The following is a 9,851-nucleotide window of genomic DNA, read 5'->3' as shown; positions in this document are numbered from 1 at the left end:
GGGGAGAGATGAAAAAAAGGGCAAACTTTAAATGCATTCTCCAAGCTGCCAGCTGGCTTGGCGAAGTGATTTAAAGAGACAAATGCCTTTTACAAGCTGTCTGATGGGGTGGTGGAGCTTCAAGAGCCACACAATATGTGTGAAAGAGCCACATGCATCTCCAGAGCCACAGTTTGGCCACCCTTGCTCTAAGCTGTGCAGGCTTGTGAGCAAAAATTCTACTTTGTGGGCTACTGGCATTAAAGTGGTGAGCGAGCGATTTGGCGACTGTATCAATTAGTTTGCGCCGGGGCCATCCTTCCTGAGTGAAGGCAAAAACGTGTGAGCTGGAGGCTAAAAACCTATGAGCTAGCTCACACTCAGCTTAGAGGAAACACTGCTGGCAATCCTAAGGGATGTTTGGGTTTGAAGAACTGCAAGAAGGAGAAGGCTGTTTAGAATAACAGAGGGTTTTCCTGGGGCACTGGTGCCCAGTCAGAAAAAAAAGCTGGCAACTTGGTATTAACCTAAAACTCGACGCCTCTGACCGTCCTTCCCGTACTTTCCGATTCTTCCACCTACTGTGCTTCCTCAGCCAATCAGAATCCTTCTACTGTGTTCCGTCACCAGTCTCCAGGAGACGGAGAAACGACGCCGTAGCAGAAACACACAGGAGCGGTAAGAGTCTTCCGCAAGTAGATAGGCAGCCGATGCTCATGCGCGCTTGGGGCCTGGTAAACCGCCCAAAGAAGAACTACGCAACTGAGCCTGCGCAATAACCTGGCGTAAGAAAAAAAAAAAAAACCAGAGAGGGCGCTCGTGGCGGCGGTGATGTCATTGAAGTGCTATTTTTTTTAAAGGAGAAAAAACCGCGGCGCGCAGCTTTTACGTTAGTCACGTGATTCTCTACCGGCAAAAGCCGTCAGGAGATGACTGCAGTAGGCTGAGGCGCGGGTGAGATTTCATTTTAAAGTGTCTTTATTTATCCGTCTCTTTCCTACCGTAAAAAATTTCAAGGAAGTTTGTTTTATACAATTTAAAGAAGGTAAAGTTATTTTCATTTAATCACTTAAAGTGGAAGGCGCTGCAGAAGAGGTGAGAAGGGGGGGCGCCTCAGTTTTTGAGGAGGCGAGTGGTGATGGCATTTGTTAAATACTTAATTTTCGTCTGGTCCTTCAAGACACTTCAGTCTCATTTTGCAATCCTACATACATTACTTTTGTGCAGGAAAACTATACATACATTACTTTTGTGCAGGAAACCTTTTGGTTGTGAGTTGTTCAACAGGACAGGGAGCTGTCGTTGAAGTACCTTATTTTTAATTTTATTTTATGATACAAGTGCAGTATACCAACTAAGCATACAGTTTAGATTACAACAAATCCCGTTCCTTGCCGTTTTTGTAAATTCCAGAAATTGACAAATGTAAGCCATTTCCATCCACATGGAACTGATGAATTAGTCTGCCTTTGGTCTGGCTCTTTGGTAAAGACTTAAAAGGTGGAAAAGATCAGGTAAAGTTTTTCGTGGCTTGGAGGCAGACAGCAATTGGTAGTCCTGTTGATGAGCCTGTTCTAAAACAACTTGCTAGATTGTATTAATGTATGCATATATTTTGTTTATTTCAATATTAGTGCTCTGCACTTCACCTTGAAAAGAGTCCTCAGGCAGCTTCCCAGTATGTTTACACAGCAGCTGCCCAAGTTCACCTTAGATCATAACTGCTTGCTAGTAAAACTATCAGTACAACATTGGAGGGACTTACATTTCTGTCCCACCTTTCTCCCAAAGGAAAGCTGAAGTGAGCTTACATTGTTCTCTCCTTTTTATCTTCACAACAGCCAGCGAAGTAGATAGGATTGGAAGTGTTTGATGGGCCCAAAGTCACACAGTGAGCTTCCATGACAGAGTGCAGATTTAGTCCTGGGTCTCCCAGAACATAATCTGACCCTCTAACAACTACATCATACTGGCTCTCATCTTCCACTGAAAAATGTATACAGGACATTATTTGACAGAATATAAAAGCATTTATCCCACCCGTCTTTCTTTCTGTGAGGCAGCTGATGTATACCTTACTTTTCTTTTACTATTTGCAAAATGTGTATTTAAAGTAATTTTACCCTGTCCCTTCTCCAAAGAGCTTATTGTAGCATGCATGGTTACCCATCCTCAATTTTTTCCTCACAGCTGTTATGTGAGTTAAATTAAGCTGAGTGACTGGCCCAAGGTTACCCAGCAAGCTGCATGGCTGAATGGAGATTTAAATCCAGGTGTCCCAGATTCTAGTTAAGGATGCAAATTGTGTTTTTAGAAGTAGTGTTTCAACCATTCAAATTATCATTTAAACATTAATTGGAAAAAGCCTTCGATTCAGGGCAGGAGATCTACTAGCAGATCTTCTAGTTTCTGCTTTTGAGTCTCAGTAACAAGCTGCCTTATTGTTCACAGAAATATATAAATGGTAAGTGAAGTTGGATAGTTTAATAACTTACATCCCCAAGTCTTCTGAAACTCACTACTGCACTTCATTGGCTCTAAATGAAATCTAATATATGTATATATAAATTTTACAAGAAAAATTCTGGGTCTAAATGTTTGAAGCACTGGTTTTGTTATTACTGCAATGTTTCTGTATCATAATGTTGCTGCTCTGTTCAGTGAATTATGTGGGAGACTTGTTTGTTTTATTTCATTAGTTGCTTAATTAGAAATCAGAACCTGTTTTTGGGAGTTGTGCTGAAAGTGAGCCCCATGGCGCAGAGTGGTAAAGCTGCAGTACTGTAGTCAGAGCCCTCTGCTCACGACCTGAGTTCGATCCCAGCGGAAGCTGGTTCAGGTAGCCAGCTCCTGGTTGACAGCCTTCCATCCTTCTGAGGTCGGTACAATGAGTACCCAGCTTGCTGGGGGGAAAGTGTAGATGACTGGGGAAGACAATGGCAAACCACCCCGTAAAAAGTCTGCCATGAAAACGTTGTGAAAGCAGTGTCACCCCGGAGTCAAAAACGACTGGTGCAGGCACAGGGGACTACCTTTTACCTTTTTGCTGAAAGTACAGGATATAATTATTTTAAATAAACAAAAGGAGAGGAAATCAATAAAAGCTATCATTCTTAGGAGGTGGGAAAATGGGGGCAGCAGTGAACCTGAACGACTGATTTTCTTCTCTGAGGGACTGCCAGAGTATCATGGAACAAACAGATTAAGTCTCCAGTGCTCAGATAGTCCTTCTCCTGTCTCTCTGGAGACAACAGCAAGCCCAAAAGAGAATCTCAGACTGCTTCCAGCGCTTCGCGAGCACCGGCTGCGGAGGGGGCGGCGTGCTTCCTCCGTGCCTGTCTGCCTGGCTCCAGCTCTGATGCTTAAAGCAAACGCTGGGATCGGAGGGCGGAGGGAGCGATCCTGGTGCTTGCTGTAAGCGTCAGAGCTGGAGCCAGGCAGACAGGCATGGAGGAAGCACGCTGCCCCCTCCGCAGCCGGCGCTCACGAAGCGCTGGGTTTGCGGTGGGGGCAGTGTGGAATGATCCCAGCACTTGCTGGAAGCAGAGCTGGAGCCAGGCAAGCAGGTGCGGGAGAAGTGCCAGGATCGGAGGCGGAGGCAGCGGATCGCCCCCCAGGAGGAAGGTGCGTCCTATGGTCCGGAGCGTCTTATGGACCGAAAAATATGGTATATATCCTTTCAAATCATTCTCTTCATCCTCAGGTACTCCTCTCAGACGTATCTGGGTTTCCATCAATTTGTAGTCATGAATTGCCACCTTTTCTTGCATTTTTAGCAAGGTGGAATCATGTACTTTCACTCTTTCTTCCACCTCTTGCACTTTCTTTGATGTTACCACAGTCTCATTTCTGAGATCTTCTATATTTTTCCTTAGCTCTTCAATGTCTTTTCTAATTTCTTTTTTAGAAGCAGTTATCACGTCTCTCACCCCTTTCATCATCCTGGCTTCCATTGCTTCTAATTGCTCTTGCATTTTCTCCATTGAGGCAGTCCTTGCACGGGTTAACATATACTCTGACATTTAAAAAAACACCAAAAATTTTGACCTCTCCAAATTAAATTTAAACTATCAGGTTTGATAGAGTAAGGCTTGCCCTTTTCAATAAGCCTAATTTCACTGTCCTCAGAGCCTCCTGGGCTCAGATATTAATTTTTAAAATTTTATTTCTTCCAAAATGGCGGTCGCGACTTTCTGCTTCCCTTTAAAAAAATTTCCTTCAAAAGGCTTCTAAAATCAGTGATAATGTCCAATAGTATTTACCTTATAATTGTCACCTCTGTCAGCTTCACCAATTTTTAATGTTCCGAACACTTTAAAAACTTTGTTTAAATTTTGACCTCCTAGCAATGGCCGCCAATGTTTTTCTATGGTATTATAATCCTAGAGTAGGCTAGCTGCTTCAATGATTTCCCTTTTCCATCCAACACTTCCTGCTTTTCTTGCCACTAAATCCCGTTTTCACTGGTAAAAAGATCTCGCGATGTTTGACGTATTTCCTGTGTTGACTGTGGGAGCTGCAAATCTGTGACGATGGGGCTTTTCCACCAAAACCGCAAGTAGACAAAACAATAAATTCCTTTCCACTTTTTAGCACTGTCCTTTAAATTTACAAAGTTCAAATTTCGCCCCTTCTCCCCTTCTTCTTCCAAGCTTTCTGAATCTCTGTTTCCCACCTTCTGATTTTATTTTAACTTTAAATAGTCCCGGAATAAAGATAGTCATCAGTACCTTTTTCTGCAGTTATCCAGATCCAAAACCAGTCTTGTATAGCTTTAGATGTTTAGCAGTCTCAAAGAAGGTTAGGATCCTGTTGAGCTTATGTCAAATAAATGACTCTGGAAACTTCTGCAGATGATGAATATGCAACTCGTCTCCGGAGACCCCTCAAAGGAGCCCCCCCCCGGGACTCCCTTTTAGCCAAGGTAAATCTCCTCAGAGTTTCCTGTGCATATCTTGGACTGATCTCTGACTGAGAAAAGTAGGCAGTAGGCATTAATTTGCCCCCCACTACCCCGAACAGAAGCCCCAGCCTGCTTCCCTTTTGAGAAACAATTCAGCTCGGCATTTTCCAACCCCGGAAGTACAGTGCTATACTCTAGATGTTATCCTCGGTAGTTTATGATGGCCGAATATAGTGGATCAATCCACATTTAAGTGAAGGCCATTTGAAAAAGGGTAGTCTTGCAGGCCCTGCGCAGGGCCCGCACTTCATCCGGTAGTTGGTTCCACCAGTGGGGAGCTGCGATCAAAAAGGCCCTTTCACGTGTACTCTTCAGTTTGGCCTCCTTTTGTGAGTCACTGTTCACTGAACGGAGCAGTGACTCATGAAAGCTCATATCCTACCACTGATTTTGTTAAGTGATGGAGAAATGAACGAAAAACAACTCCATTTTGTGTGCCTTAAAACTTAAAATTTTTGTACGTTCTGAATTCCTGAATTCTGCCAATGTCATAAATGCTGCTAACATCATTTAGGAGATATTATATTTAAAATGTATGTGCCTGCTTCAAGGAGATCTAGTACTGTACTCAAGAAGATAAAACAATTGGATGGTGATGTCTGCCTTGAGCCTAGCCTCAGAGATAAGATACAGAAGTTAGAAGACAAAGTCATAAACTATGAACAATTGTCTGCCATGAATAATGCCTGTAATCTGTTAGGCTGCTGAAATGTGTTACAGAAATGAAAATGTTTTCATTACCATTTACTATATTTACCACAGTAAATACATAGTGAATAAGTCACAGGTTAACTGGAGATGAAAGATGGTGCTATGTACTGCATGGTGTGTCTGTTAGAACTTTGGAGAATTTACCTTCAGTGTCTTAAGTAAGGATTCCTCTGTAGTTTGAACTACGTAAATTCTTTTCTGCTAAAGTCCACTGTCTCTCTTTGAACCCTTTGTGGGACCCTTGAGAATTTCCCTATCATAAGCTTTAAAGGTGCTAATGGACTCTTGCTCTTTTCTACTGCTATGGACAGATAACATGGCCAATGTTCCCTCTAAGCTTCAGAGTCTTGTGAGCAAGAATTCTACTTCGTGAGCATCTGCCACTAAAGTTGTGAGCTACTGCAAAAATCAGTGTGCTCTGGGGCCATCCTTCCTCAGCTAAGACAAAAATGTGTGAGCTGGAGGCTAAAAATCTGTGAGCAAGCTCAATCTAACTCAGTTTAGAGAGAACACTGAACACGGATATCCCTCTTGATCTATACCAAAATAGATGTAACTGCATTTGATCACACACTTCTCCCCCACTACCCTTATCTCTCCCTCTCTTTCCTTTTCACTGTTATATTTCCAGCTGTGGTAAAACATAGGTTGTAACCTTCTTCAGGTGGATACCTCTCATTTTGCTTATGAAACTGTCTGTGCTGTATATGCTGAGGGTTCCATTTAAATAAAAATAGCAGCTGCTTGGTGAGGAATAGTGGGGTATTATAGGGAGGTCTAAATGTGGAGGAGCACAAGACTGACAGGCCCGAGTGTGAATAGAAGACAAAGGCTACAGGTCCAGAGGTAGTTACTTTCAAGTAAGCTTGCATAAGATCCAGATGCATTTGACTCATGTTTACCAATACATGCTTGCTACATTTACACTTTTTTAATGCATCTATAATATTTTATATAAGTATTGTATAATTAAAGTGTGAATCACCCGTTCCCCCAGCTTATCAGGGTTCTGTGGTTGATTATGTAATGTAATGTAAAATTTTATTTATATCCCGCCCTCCCCCGCCGGAGCAGGCTCAGGGCGGCTAACAACATTTAAAAGTGAAACAGTACAATAATAAAACATTAAGTTCACATTAAAACCAATCAATCAATAATCAAAACATTCCTAAAACTAACATTGGCGGTAAACATTGTTAATTTAGCAGTAAACATTAGCTCAGTCATTGGTGAACGCCTGTTTGAAGAGGGCGGTCTTGCAGGCCGTGCGGAACTGGTCTAAGCTCCGCAGGGCCCGCACCTCCTCTGGGAGCTGGTTCCAGAGTTGTGGGGCCGCGGCTGAAAAGGCCCGAGTGCGGGTGCTTTGAAGTTTAACTTCTTTTGGCCCAGGGATATTCAGTCTGTTTTTGCCTACTGACCTCAGTGCTCTCTGGGGCTCATATGGGGAGAGACGGTCCCTCAGGTAGGTCGGTCCTTGGCCATATAGGGCTTTAAAGATTATGACCAGCACTTTGTACTGGATCCGGTATACAATCGGCAGCCAGTGCAGTCCGCGTAGCCCCGGCCGTATATGCTCCCGTCTTGGGAGACCAAGTAGCAGCCTGGCTGCCGCATTCTGCACTATATTATAATTCCCTCTGAGGTACATACCCTTACCTGGATAGCCCAAGCTAGCCCAGACTCAACAGATCTTGGAAGCTAAGCAGGGTCAGCCCTGACAACTATTTGAGAAGAAGAGAGAGATTGGATCTAGACCCTGCCCTTCACTACCCGAAGGGAATCTCAGAGCAGCTTACAAATCTCCTTTCCCTTCCCCTCCCCACAACAGTTCCAAAGAGCGCACTGCAGCAGTCTAATCTAGGTGTTACCAGGGCATGCACCATAGTGGCAAGATCACTCCCACCCAGGAAAGGCTGCAGCTGGCTCACCCAGCCAAAGCTGGTGAAAGGTGCCCCTGGCCACTGCTGCCCCCGGTTCATCCAACAGTAGGCCCAGGTCAAGCAGCATCACCAAGCTATGTACCTGCTCCTTTAGGGGGAGTGCGGTAGGACATGGTCATCCATTCATCTCTTTCGAGAGAATTAAATTGTCACACATGGAGGTCACTGGGGCAGTGACAGTGTCACAGTCACTTGCATCAGTTTTTAGTTTGAGCTCTTAAGGAAAGTGTATTATAAAGTGTATTATAAAGTCCCCTGGTTTGGAGGCCCTCCCCCTGCTTCAGGGTTATCAGAAAGCAGTGAGGGGAGGGAAATGGCCACTCCATGATTCCCTATGGAGATCAATTCCCATAGGGCAGGGGTGTCAAACTCATTTGTTATGAGGGCTAAATCTGACATAAATGAGACCTTGTTGGCCCAGGCTGTCTTGGGTCAGGCCTTGTGTGTACCTATTTGGGAGGGACGGTTGCTCAGCGGTAGAGTATCTGCTTGGGAAGCAGAAGGTCCCAGGTTCAATCCCTGGCATCTCCAAAAAAGGGTCCAGACAAATAGTTGTGAAAAACCTCAGCTTGAGACCCTGGAGAGCTGCTGCCAGTCTGAGAAGACAATACTGACTTTGATGGACCAAGGGTCTGATTCAGTATAAGGCAGCTTCATATATATTCATATATACTTCATAAAAATTGCCGGTATGGTGTAGCAGTTAAAAGTTTTGGGCTAGGATCTGGAAGAATCGGGTTCAAATCTCCACTCGTGCCATAGAACCTTGCTTAGTTGACCTTGGACCAGTTACATTCTCTCAGCCTAACCTTCCTCCCAGGGTTGTTGTGAGGATAAAATGGAGAAGAGAATGATGTAAACTGTGTTTGGGTCCCCACTGGGGAGAAAGTTGAGGGTTACAAATGAATAAAATAAATATTTACAGGGCTTTTTTTGAGCAGGAGTGCACAGGAACGCAGTTCCAGCTGGCTTGGCGTCAGGAGGTGTGGCCTAATATGCAAATGAGTTCATGCTAGGCTTTTTTCTACAAAAAAGCCCTATGTTAAACAACGGTGATGTCAGGGGTCTGGCCTAATATGCAAATGAGTTCCTGCTGGGCTTTTTTCTAAAAAAAAAAAAAAAAGCCCTGAATATTTATATAGTGTCATCAATACGTATGGCTGTTTATAGAGTACAAGAAGACAGGTCCCTGCTCCAAGCTTACAATCTATAATTTGACCTAAGGGAGACAGCAAAGGCCGGGAACTGTGGAAAAACTGTGGAAAAATGCATTTGTTTTATTTTCAGGTGCTTAAGATAGTTTCAGAAGGGGACTGCACTATAGGCTTCATGAGAAAAGTGAGTTGTGAGAGGGATTTGAGGATGTGAGAGAGGGGCATCATGCCAGGAGGCAGTTTCTGGCATGTAGGGAACCACAGGAGAAAGGGCAGGATCCTTAGAAGGAAGATGGCCAAGGATGGTGGAGTGGAGAGTAGCGAAGGTTCTTTTGGGATGCCAGGGCAGAAGCTTCAGAGCAGGGCAAGACGGTAGAAGGTTTTGAAGATAAGGGCAAGGACTTCATGCTGGGTCTGAGAGAGGACACAGAGCTAATATAGCAATTTAAAGAGAAATGTCACCTCTCCAGAATGATACTACCATCATCACACTCCTGCGAGCCGTCGACTGATGTCATCAGAAATCTCATGGGATAGAGAAGGTAGAGAAAGAAGTACTTTTCTCCCTTTCTCGCAATATGAGAACTCGTAGACATTCAATTAAATTGCTGAGCAGTCAGGTTAGAACTGATAAAAGGAAGTACTTCTTCACCCAAAGGGTGATTAACACATGGAATTCACTGCCACAGGAGGTGGTGGCGGTTGCAAGCATAGATGGCTTCAAGAGGGGATTGGATAAGCATATGGAGCAGAGGTCCATCAGCGTATTGTTGGAACTCTCTGGGGCAGTGATGCTCTGTATTCTTGCTGCTTGGGGAGGGGGGGTGGCAACAATGGTAGGGCTTCTAGTGCCCTGATCCTACTGATGGAGCTCCTGATGGCAGCTGAGTTTTTTGACCACTATGTGACACAGAGAGTTGGATTGGATGGGCCATTGGCCTGATCCAACATGGTTTCTCTTATGTTCTTACCGTCTTATGTAGAGAATTATGGGAACACCGTCTAGCCTTTTTAATATTATGTTCTGCTTTGATATAGCACCAATGCTATTGTTTGAATGTTTTAATAGTTTACTGTTTTAATGTTGATTACCGTATTTTTAGG

At 44.0% G+C, this 9,851-nt stretch overlaps 1 protein-coding gene across 2 annotated transcripts in view; it reads left to right on the top strand.

The window, feature by feature from the left end:
• The first annotated feature begins 827 nt into the window (after positions 1-827).
• Positions 828-9,851, top strand: part of MTG2 (mitochondrial ribosome associated GTPase 2) — a 35,126-nt gene continuing 26,102 nt past the window's right edge. For both annotated transcript variants that reach the window (XR_009555043.1, XM_060230686.1), the window contains exon 1: positions 828-933. The gene's annotated coding sequence lies outside the window, so the exon portion shown is untranslated. The remainder of the gene's footprint in view (positions 934-9,851) is intronic.

Source organism: Heteronotia binoei, chromosome 2 (assembly GCF_032191835.1).
Source record: "Heteronotia binoei isolate CCM8104 ecotype False Entrance Well chromosome 2, APGP_CSIRO_Hbin_v1, whole genome shotgun sequence".
NCBI lineage: Eukaryota > Metazoa > Chordata > Lepidosauria > Squamata > Gekkonidae > Heteronotia > Heteronotia binoei.
The sequence above is the reverse complement of the archived record's forward strand: the minus strand, read 5'-3'. Positions and strand labels throughout refer to the sequence as shown.